Source organism: Tuber melanosporum, assembly GCF_000151645.1.
Source record: "Tuber melanosporum whole genome shotgun sequence assembly, scaffold_282, strain Mel28".
Taxonomy (NCBI): Eukaryota; Fungi; Ascomycota; class Pezizomycetes; order Pezizales; family Tuberaceae; genus Tuber; species Tuber melanosporum.
This window is the reverse complement of record NW_003298955.1, coordinates 54,929-65,828: the sequence shown is the minus strand read 5'-3', so window position 1 is coordinate 65,828 and position 10,900 is coordinate 54,929.

The window sequence follows — 10,900 nt, the reverse complement described above, 5'->3', positions numbered from 1 at the left end:
ATGGGCATCCAGAGATCCTTTTCTCTATTGTTTCACTACACAAGTTCTAGAAATCTATTAGTACTACTTCTGATTGGCTACTAACTCTCCTTCTTTTAGCCAATAAGAACTATTTGCCACCCACCTGTATATTTGGAGAGGGTGTATATTTCCCTGTTCCGCGATCGTAACTCTCAACCACCACCCCATTGAGAATTTTTATTTTTATTTTTATTTTTTTGTTAAATCCGTGGTTTATTTTGCAACTAAGTACACCCCATTGAGAATTGCGGCTCTGCTACTTGTACTGTACTAGTACGGTAGATGATGGGGCGGGTTGTTCCCTGCGCGGTGACTGAAGAAAAATAGGAATATCTCAAGTTTGAATGGAGATATTGGGGTTTAGAAGCAGGCCAGACTTTGGTAGGAGGAGGGCAATGTCCAAGACAGGCTAATCACCACTCATCCCCCCGGGGCGAAATCAGTTAATAGACAGTCATCAAAGGATTAACCTGTAATGAGATCTCTGCTTAACAAGTTAACATGCCATCACCAAGTTAGAATGAATGTTCCGGCTATAACTAGTAGAGGTTCCTCGCCATAAAGCTGTGGAAAGTGCACACAAATGGATTCCTCAAAAATATTCCCTCCACCGGAATCAATCAAAAGCAAGTGGCGCCGCAGATCTAACCTACCCTATGGTACAAGGGTAGGAACCTATTAACCGGAACAGACAAGGATGTATTTGGCTGGTTAACCGCAAATAACTGTTCCAAAACTTCTTGCCAGACCTTGTACCTGTGCCCCAAAGTCGCGAAACCCGCACGCGCGAGTTACCCTTCTTCACCTTTCATACCCTCCCCTCTTCCCTCTGGCTTTCGCGTCGCTATTTCCAAGGGCGGGGAGGATGGCCCATGAAGTCATTCTACCGGTATCCTGATGGTAAAAAGCAAGGTTCAGTTAGTGGCGAGTAAGTCTGCCAGATTTGTGCTCCGAGTTATTCGGGGGCCATGCAAAAAAGGCCGTTACACACGCCAAACACCTTCAACTCGAAATGCTTGCATACCGTATCATACTAGTAAAGGTTTTCAACTCCAGGGCTGAATCCCTCTAATATATTTCTCATCTCTGAGGTGCGAATCGTGATCACAGGCTCCAACACTCCCCATGCTCATCTGTCATCACTCGACCGCGCCGCGGTCCGCGCACTTTCTTTTTTCCCTCTCTTCCCTTTCCCCCCACCGGGTGGTGGTGGGGGGGCTTGGATGTTTCGGTGGGTCAAGCAAGGAGGGGGAAGACACCAGCATTGGACGATTTGGGTCACGTGCAACTTTCCCGGGTATTCGAACTGTGCCCGTACTGAAATTTACTCGAGCAGCGCACGTGCGGGTGTGGCAGTCGTCGAACACCGGTAGAGAGCCCCCCCCATTGACCATTAAACGGACAGAGCACACTGTCGTCTAACCGCGAGCAAGAAAATGCGCGCAAACTGAATCCTGGGATATCCCCACCATGGCATGAAATGCCCTGGGATTATGCATTCTGACCCGCTCATTTCTTACCCGTCCTTGTTGTAGATATGGTCTGTAGTCACGGTACGCAGTTACTCTTCGACGCTCTCCAGTTAATACGTCGTCAACCCTACCCTCCCCGCGCGCAAATATTCCTTCCTTCTCTCCAGATCTCATCTCTATCGGGGAAACTTCTCCGGACGCATCCTCGGTGGTGCTAATCTACTAAACTGATGTACAGTATCGCAAATGCCTTTATATGTTATCATACTTGGTGCCTATACGAAGGACGCTAGGCTTACATCTTTTGTAGGATTATCAAATAATTTATTTACACTGCATCTGTTGTACAAGTTCTCACATCCAAGGCCTGTGATTATATAACTGGATATCAAATATTTGCCGGAGACCTAATTGCTAGCCGAAACTCTTGGGTATGGAGGGTATTTTACGGTAATATTGAGTTCGGCAGTTCGGTCTTCACGGGTTCACCGGCCTATGTTTCAGGTCAACACGCCAGAGATATCGTGAGTTCTACCCCTACTCCCTTATTTATCACAACTTCATTTGGGACAGGATGGCTCTAGCCTTCCGGAGTAGCTACGGTGTAGTGATCGCCTAGGCTGCTGAGCTCTGACGAAACGTCATGGAAATACCCTTTCACCAACCCCAAACCATGACTTAGGATGAGGGGACTGGTGGAGCAGCAGTGTTGAAACATGCTTCTGATACTACTATGGTATCACGCTACGATAGACTTTTTCCTTTACATCAAACACTATCACTAGTCTACCCCTAATACCTCCTTGCTTCTTTCTCCTTTTTCTTTCCTTTGTTATTGTTCACTTGACCTTTTGTGTCTCACTCTCAGCAGTAGATAGTCAGGGTCTTTTGCTCTCCCTGTTGAGATAGTTAAGCCTTCGAGTCTCTCAAGCAATCATTCACTTTACGCCATAACATCGTTCCATTTCAATATTCCCACAACAAGCAGCCTGTGGTCACACTCGAGTGATTAGATATGATGTCTTAGGGTCCTAATCCTTGCAAACACAGATCGTGATCATAGCCCTCGCAATTATCACGGAGAGAGTGCCTTTATGAATCGCCGAACGCATTTCTGCCGCAGAGGTTGGGCTGGTCTGTCTGCATTCACATGTGGCTTCATTATCCCGAATCTGAGGACTTAAATTAGGTGGGGAAGTCGCCAGAACCTGGGGCTTCCCTATCCCCTAACTGTGTTGTGGTACCAGTACCGGTATCTGTAAGTTTAACAACCCTCCTGTACTCGAGTATGTGGAGCCGTCACAGGGGGCGGAACCTTCGCCCTGAGTTGGCGCTGTCATATCTTACTCGAACAATCATGCCGGTAGCACAGTTGCTATTGTGCTCGAGTGCGGTACCGTACAGTAATTCCAAGGTGGCGTCAGTGCAGCACCGCAGGCATGTGGGGTACCGGTACGAGTACTCGAGTAATCAACTAGTACTGCGCTCGAGCACTCGTACCGGCACAGTACAGTACAAGCACCAGTACTCTAGTAGAATACCGTGCTCGTGCATGCAGGGGCGGAAAGTGTGTGCCCCCCGACTTTTACCTAGGCGTAATCAGCCGCTGCATCGCGACGTACTTGGGGAGAATTCTACTCACGTCTCATCACCTTCCAACACTTGTAGAGAAAGTGGTTTTTTCACTTATTTTTTAGCGAGATTGGGTTTGTGGGCGGGCGGAAACTATCCAGAGGATTCTCCTGTTCTTAAGCCTGCCAAATCAAAGGGATTGTCGTGTTGCCACCGGCGGTAATCCCGGGGAGAGGCTTCGTGTTCTGGCAAGTACAGTCGTGTCTGAAAAGTCTACGTACCCCTCACGGCAACGGCACTACTACTACAAATAATGATATTGATCGCAACAAAAAAAAAAAAAAAGATATGAGTACAATTTTAAAATAGATAATAGTAGAAATAGAAAAAAACAGTTTCCCAATGCTACCATTTTGTATGGCTTCCATCTGCATCTAATACAGCGTGAAGTCTCTCAGGCATTCTCTGAATCCATCCATCAAATGTCCCCTGGGGAATGAGGTGCTCTTTTGAGAATTGCCCAGGCATTCTCAATAGGATTGAGATCTGGTGAGTTGGGAGGCCAAGCCAATCTTTGATATTCACAGTCCTCTTGCAATTTTTTGTTTTCTGCTCCATTATGCCATGAGGCATTATCAGCAGCCATATAGATGGTTTGAGGAGCTCTGTCTATGGCTTCTATGAAGGGGATGAGGTAGGATTGGTGAATCTCAGTTGTATATTGGTGGGAATTGAGACCAAGTCTATCTCTTTTGCTGGTTTTTTCCTCCTCAGCCCTCTTCCTCACAAGAATGAGCTCAGTCCTCCCTCCATACATCATTGCAGCATATACACCTATATTGGTACGCCCTGACTTAAAGCTAGGCTTTAAGTTCTTTTCTTCCAACTCTTCACCTGGTATAAGTCTGACCTTTCTTCCCACTGGATTTAGATTATATTCAATTGTAGCTTCATTCATAAAAACCACTTATTTTCAAGCTCTTGTCTAGTTTCTCTGCACTCTAGCAAACTCCTTTTTCTTCTCCTTCTGTTCTTTTCTCCAAAAAGGCTTTTTTCTAGGTATCTTGAGCTTAAATCTAGCTTCTTTGAATATCTTGCTAATAGTATCTTTACCAAGTCCAATTTTGACTTTTTGAGTAATATCTCTTAGGGCTAAATAAGGGTCAGTATCAATAATATCAAGAATTACTTGCCTTTTGGTATCCGCAATCTTGGTTGGTCTACCAGATCTGGGACCATCATGGGTGTTTGCATTTCTAGATTTCGCATTTTTGACTACTGTAGAAATAGTTGACTTGGAGAGGTTTATAAGCTTTGAAATTTTACCACACCACATATCAGTATATTTATAGAGGGTATAGATTTGCCTTTTCTGGTCTTCCCTGATGGTTTGGGAGAGTGGTAGTGCTATAGTAGAGAGTGATGTTAAGGTAATCATTGGTTGCAGTATTGCCAAGCAGGGGTATGTAGACTTTTCAGACATGACTGTACTATTACTGAAACCTTATTTTCATTCTATCTAGCCTGGTGTAACAATACCTTCTTGGATAATTAGTTCTTGGCGATGGGGAATGATACTTCTCTTCTTCTTCTGTTTCTTTCTTTAGTCTTACGATAGCACTAGGCCTCTGCCAAAGTTACCGATAGTACAAGACCTTTGTCTTCTATTGGGAATGCTTATTGTAAGCTTTCTCTAACTCTTCTTCGTGAAGAACTTTCCTTGGCGTAACGATAATGTTGTAATAAAGATAAAGATCGTAAAGGTGTTTTATATTCGTTAAAGTAATAAGTAGGAAAAGTACTTAGAACAAAACATGAAGAACCTATCTTCCTCGGCCGTATCGGCCTCCTTCTATAGTGTTCTTCCCGCCTATAGTCATGTGACCAAAAGTGGTCACATGTGCAAAACCAAATCATAAAAAACTAATCATGTGACCAAAGTAGTCACATGCTCAAAACCCATGACCTCATAGTAAGGTCATGTGCGAAAACTCATAAACCAATTATAACACAATTAACAAGTCATATGCGTGAGACCAATGACATCATAATGAGGTCATGTGCAAAATATAAATCATACGTGTAAGGTGTACCTGCAAGGCATACTCGCAAGGCATACTCACCAGGCACACATCCCATGACTCACATTTGAGTCATGTGCGAAACATAATAAATCATAACATACTAAATCATCTAACCCAAATCGGTCATATGCACGAAACAATAACAGACCTATGAGTCATAGTCATGAGTCATGTGAAAACCTTTTCTGTGCCAAGCCACATTGGTGACACCTGGGTACCACCTGTTTCACTAACCAAATAGTATCTATCTAACCGGCATGAGATACTTCCTCCAGCTACGGGCTCCCTTGTTAAAAGAAATCCTTCTCTCTTACTCCGCAGTCCTGCTCTGCTATAAAAGAAACTCACCCTCCCTACATCTATGTTCCATGGCAACATTAGTTCACTCACAAAAGAAACACAATCCTGCACCCTTGTCTGCTGCTCATGAAAAAAGAAAATTCACCTAGAAAAGAAACCATCCTGTCACCTCCGTGCCTGATAGTCATATACATAAGAAAATATAACCAGTAAGGAAAACATACCCCATCCCCTCTGGGCCTAGCAGTGATGTACACTAGGAGACACAACCAGTATGGAAACCTGCCCCATCCCCTCTAGGCCCAGTAGTTGTGTATGTTGAGAGATATAACAAGTAAGGAAACGTGCCCTGTCCCCTCCAGGCCAAGCAGTCGTATATATAAGGAAATAAATGAATTGTTGCAGCTATAATGTCCCTGGTCTTCAAGGCACATGTCACGAACGTGACTTGGCAGGAAAGAGGTTTTCATGTGACACATGGTTATGAGTCACAGGTATGTTATTGTATTACACATATGACTCATTTGGGTCATATGATTTGTTATGTGTGGGATTTGTGATGCTTTCGCACATGGCTCAAATATGAGTCATACGACATGCGCCTGGAGAGTGTGCCTTACGAGTATGCCTTGCGGGTAAGCCTTGTGTATATGATTTATGTTTCGCACATGGCCTCGTTATGAGGACATGAGTTTCGCACATATGACTCAGTCGAGTCATATGACTTGTTTATTGTGTTATGATTGGTTTATGAGTTTTTACACATGACCTCGTTATGAGGTCATGGGTTTTGAGCATGTGACCACTTTGGTCACATGACTAGTTTGTTATGATTTTGTTTCGCACATGTGACCATGTTGGGTCACATGACTATGGGCGGGAAGAATACTATATAAGGAGGCTGGTGCGGCCGAGGAGGATAGATTCTGCACGCTTTGTTCTAAGTACTTTTCCTCGTCCTTGCCGTCGCTTCACCTCGAGCGTTTCTTTCGCCATCATGATGGGCCTTGATGCCTTTGATTCTGGGGGAGATATCTGAGTTCGCTCAGTAGTTCCTGGGGTCTTTGGTGTTGAGGTCTGTTAGGCATTGCGTGGCGGATAACTTGTTTGCGTCTCGTTTCGTTGGACTGGTTATCTCACGATACTAGCACTTCGAGTACTCATCACGGTCGCATACGAGCCCCTTTCGGTAAAATGTCTACGGCTTCCTGTCTATCGTCTACTCGCAGGTTTCGCGTTCGATTGGGGGGATTGAACATTGTGTTTGGGGGGATCACCCGTGTCGTTCTTTGGGCCAGCTCATGTCTTTTGTTGGGTTTTAACGGAGTCCTTAGTTCATGCGATACAAAACGCCCTTGGGTTAGACTGATGACCTTCCCAAGTATCAACTCGTCGTACCGGCCGCATCATTTCCTCAAGGGAAGGGGCCTTACCGGCCCCTCCCTGCCTCGTTACTTTATGTTTCTACAGTCGGAATCCTACGATGTTGTTTATCACCGTTCTCTTGGAAGTTTTGTCCTTGCGGCATATACGCTGGTTCAGTCAGGTGTCACCTCCTAGCTACGGTGGGGATGGCTTTGACCCTGAAAAACCTTACCCCTTGGAGTGGTTTTTCTTTGCTGCCTGGGGTGGTGTGGGACGATTGGCTGCCAGGCACTCGCGTTGTCTGTGCGTCTGGGTGGTTCAGTTGTGGTCTGTGGTTGGCGGCTTCACCCATTGCAAGTGGGGCATACCTTCCGTTTGTCTGCTTCTGTTCATTCGCCCTTCCCCATCTTGTCGCGTCAGTTGGGGATGCCTCTTGCCCGTTGTTCGGTCCGTACCTGTTGCCGGACCTGTGGGGCTGGCTTTGGCTGGCTCTGCTTACTCTTCCCGACTCGGTTGGATTTCGGTTCGGCTGGGTTGGATAGTGTGGCCGGTGCCTGTGCCTTCGGGTGTGGGTGCTGCCTCCTTTGTGGCTGCCGACTGTGGCTGGTGGGCCCCCCTCGGCTATATGGTGCTGGGGGTTGGGGCTCTCTTTGTGTGGCCAAGATCAATAGCTGCCTGGCGGGGCTGGGTATTAGCTGTCCTGTGGCCATCGGATGGTTGTTCTGTCTGAGGGGCTGGGGGGGCTGGATGGGCTCTGTGGCGTCTGGTGTGTGGGGCTTGGGGGGGGCTGATTGGGGGGGGAGAGGCACCTGCGAGCACCGGTCAGGCATGCGTCAGGTTGGGCGATGTCTAATTAAGTGTTTCCGGACCGGTTTGGGCTGCTGGGCGAAGCTGCTGAGTGCTGTAAAGCTCCCCGGCGGACCGCTGGACTGATGGCCACCTGTGCGGATAGTGGGTTGCGACCACCTGGTTGGACTTGTTTGGGTTCTGCGTGCTGGGTGTTGTGAAAGTTTGTTTGGTTTCTTTGGTTTGGCAATGGGCATGGCTGGCAGGGGCAAGGCACCACGGGTGGGAGATAGGCCCCACTGACTATTTCGGTCTGTCACCACCTCTATGTATTTCCTTTGTTTATGGGTTTGTTTTGGGGGACAGGCAGCGGGTACAGGTCCTCCTCACCATTACGCTCCTCGGAGGCACTTGGCAAAGTGGGTTTATAGGGTCGACGGCCTGGCATGCGGATGCAAGAGGTGGACATGTTGGTCACCTCCTCTCTGCCATTGTGTCGCCTGTAGTTTATAATTATTTTGGTTTGTTGTTGGTTTTCTACTGTGGTGGAGGTGTTGCGGGACGGTATTTAGACCGGGTGGTAGTGGTTTTAATTTGGTTGGACGAGGAACCTGGTTGGGTTGGTCTCTTACTCGGCTTCGGCTACGTTTGGTGCTGGTTGGCTTCATACCAGAGGGGCTACGGACTTGGAACGGGGAGGGCGCTGGGTTGTTTGATGGTTTTGTAATTAGTTTCCGTGCGGACATGACTCGGGGATGGTAGGTGCGGGACCATAGACTTAGTTAGCCTAGGATTAGTGGTATGCCAGTTAGCGGTATCCCTGTGCCGGCGGGGGCTCGTCATATGCCAGTGTTGGCGGTACGAGTTTAAATAAAAATTAGATTGACTTCTAAGTACTTTTCCTCGTCCTTGCCGTCGCTTGGCCCTGAGCGATTCTTTTGCCATCATGGTGGGCCTTGATGCCTTGGATTCTGGGGGAGATATCTGAGTTCGCTCAGTAGTTCCTGGGGTCTTTGGTGTTGAGGTCTGTTAGGTGTTACGTGGTGGATAACTTGTTTGCGTCTCGTTTCGTTGGGTTGGTTATCTCACGATGCTAGCACTTCGAGCACTCATCACGGTCGCTTCCAAGCCCCTTACGGTAAAATGTCTACGGCTTCCTGTCTATCGTCTACTCACAGGTTTCTCATTCGTTTGGGGGGATTGAACATTGCATTTGGGGGGATCACCCGTGTTGTTCTTTGGACCAGCTCATGTCTCTTGTTGGGTTTTAACGGAGTTCTTAGTTCTCGCGATACAAAACGCCCTTGGGTTAGACTGATGACCTTCCTAAGTATCAACACGTTGTACCGGCCGCATCACTTCCTCCAGGGAGAGGGCCTCGCCGGCCCCTCCCTGCCTTGTTACTTTACGTTTCTACGGTCGGAGTCTTACGATGTTGTTTATCGCCGTTCCCTTGGAGTTTTGTCCTTGCGGCATTTACGGCGATTCAGTCAGGAGTCTCCTCCTCGCACCCATGGGGATGGCTTTGACCCTGAAAAATCTTACCCCCTGGTGTGATTATTGTTGCTACCTGGGGTGGTGTGGGACGATTGGCTGCCAGACACTTGCGTTGTCTGTGCGTTTGGGTAGTTCGGTTGTGGTCTGTGGTTAGCGGCTTCACCCATTGCAAGTGGGGCCTACCTTCTATTTGTCTGCTTCTGTTCGTTCGCCCTCCCCCTTCTTGTCGCGTCAGTTGGAGGTGCCTCTTACCCGATGTTCAGTCTGACTTCATGCTGGACCTGTGGGACTGCCTTTTGCTGGCTCTGCCGACTCTTTCCTGGCTTGGTTGGACTTTGGTTTGGCTGGGTCAGATGGTGTGGCTGGTGCCGTTGCCTTCGGGTATTGGTGCTGCCTCCTTTGTGGCTCCCGGCTGTGGCTGGTGGGCCCCCCTTGGCTATACGGTATTGGAGGTTGGGACTCTGTTGAGCGGCCAAGACCTGTGGCTGCTTGGTGGGGCTGGGTATATGCTGTCCTGTGGCTGTCGGATGGTTGATCTGTCTGAGGGGCTGTGGGGCTGGATGGGCTCTGTGACGCCTGGTGTGTGGGGCGTAGGGGGGCTGATTGGGAGGGGAGAGGCACCTGCGAGCACTGGTCGGGCATGCGTCAGGTTGGGCGATGTCTACTTAAGTGTTTCCAGTTTGGCTTGAGCTGTTGGGCGAAGCTGCTGAGTACTGCAAAGCTCCTCGATGGACCAGTTGACTGATGGCCACCTGTGCGGATAGTGGGTTGCGACAACTTGGTTGGACTTGTTTGGGTCTTGCGTGCTGGGTTTTGTGGGGTTTGTTTGGTTTCTTTGGTTTGGCAATGGGCATGGCTGGCAGGGATATGGCACCACGGGTGGGAGATAGGCCCCACTGACTGTTTTAGGTCTGTCACCACATCTATGTATTTCTTTTGTTTATGGGTTTGTTTTGGGGGACAGGCAGTGGGTACAGGTCCTGCTCACCATTACACTCCTTGGAGGCACTTGGAAAAGTGGGTTTATAGGGTCGACGGCCTGGCATGCGGATGCAAGAGGTGGACATGTTGGTCACCTCCTCTCTGCCATTGTGTCGCCTGTAGGATATGTGAGTTTGCTTGTTGGTTTTCTATTGTAGTGGGGGTTTTGCGGGATGGTATTCAGACCGAGTGGTAGTGGTTTTAATTTTTGTTGGACGAGGAACCTGGTTGGGTCAGTTTCTTGCTCGGCTTCGGCTACGCTTGGTGCTGTTTGGCTTCATACCAGAGGGGCTACGGACTTGGACTGGAGCAGGTGCTGGGTTGTTTGATAGTTTTGTAATTAGTTTCCGTGTGGGCATGACTCGGGGATGGCAGGTGCGGGACCGTAGACTTAGTTAGCCTAGGATTAGTGGTATACTGGTTAGGTGTATCCCTGTGCCGGCGGGGGCTCGTCATATGCCAGTGTTGGTGGTACAAGTTTAAATAAAATTAGATTGACTTCTAAGTACTTTTCCTCCTTCTTTCACCCAGTGTCGGAACGTGAAGGTTCGGTGTCAGTCCAATCAGAGTCCTTGATTTCTATCTCACGATAGGCTTCAAGTCTTTAACTTTGATTACCTTTTGGGGGCATCGCTGTTAATCCCTCCCCTATGATTGCTGGAAGTTCTTTCTTCCTTCTACCTATCTTTACGTTTGTTCGTTTTCGTTGCCTCCTCACGGTTGTAATAGCTAAGCGAGCCTCTGTCCCTTCTGCCACGTCCTCTTTACGTTCGTCGATGGTTCTGTCTCGTGCCGTTGAGAAGAACTTCGCCTTTGAGGCTG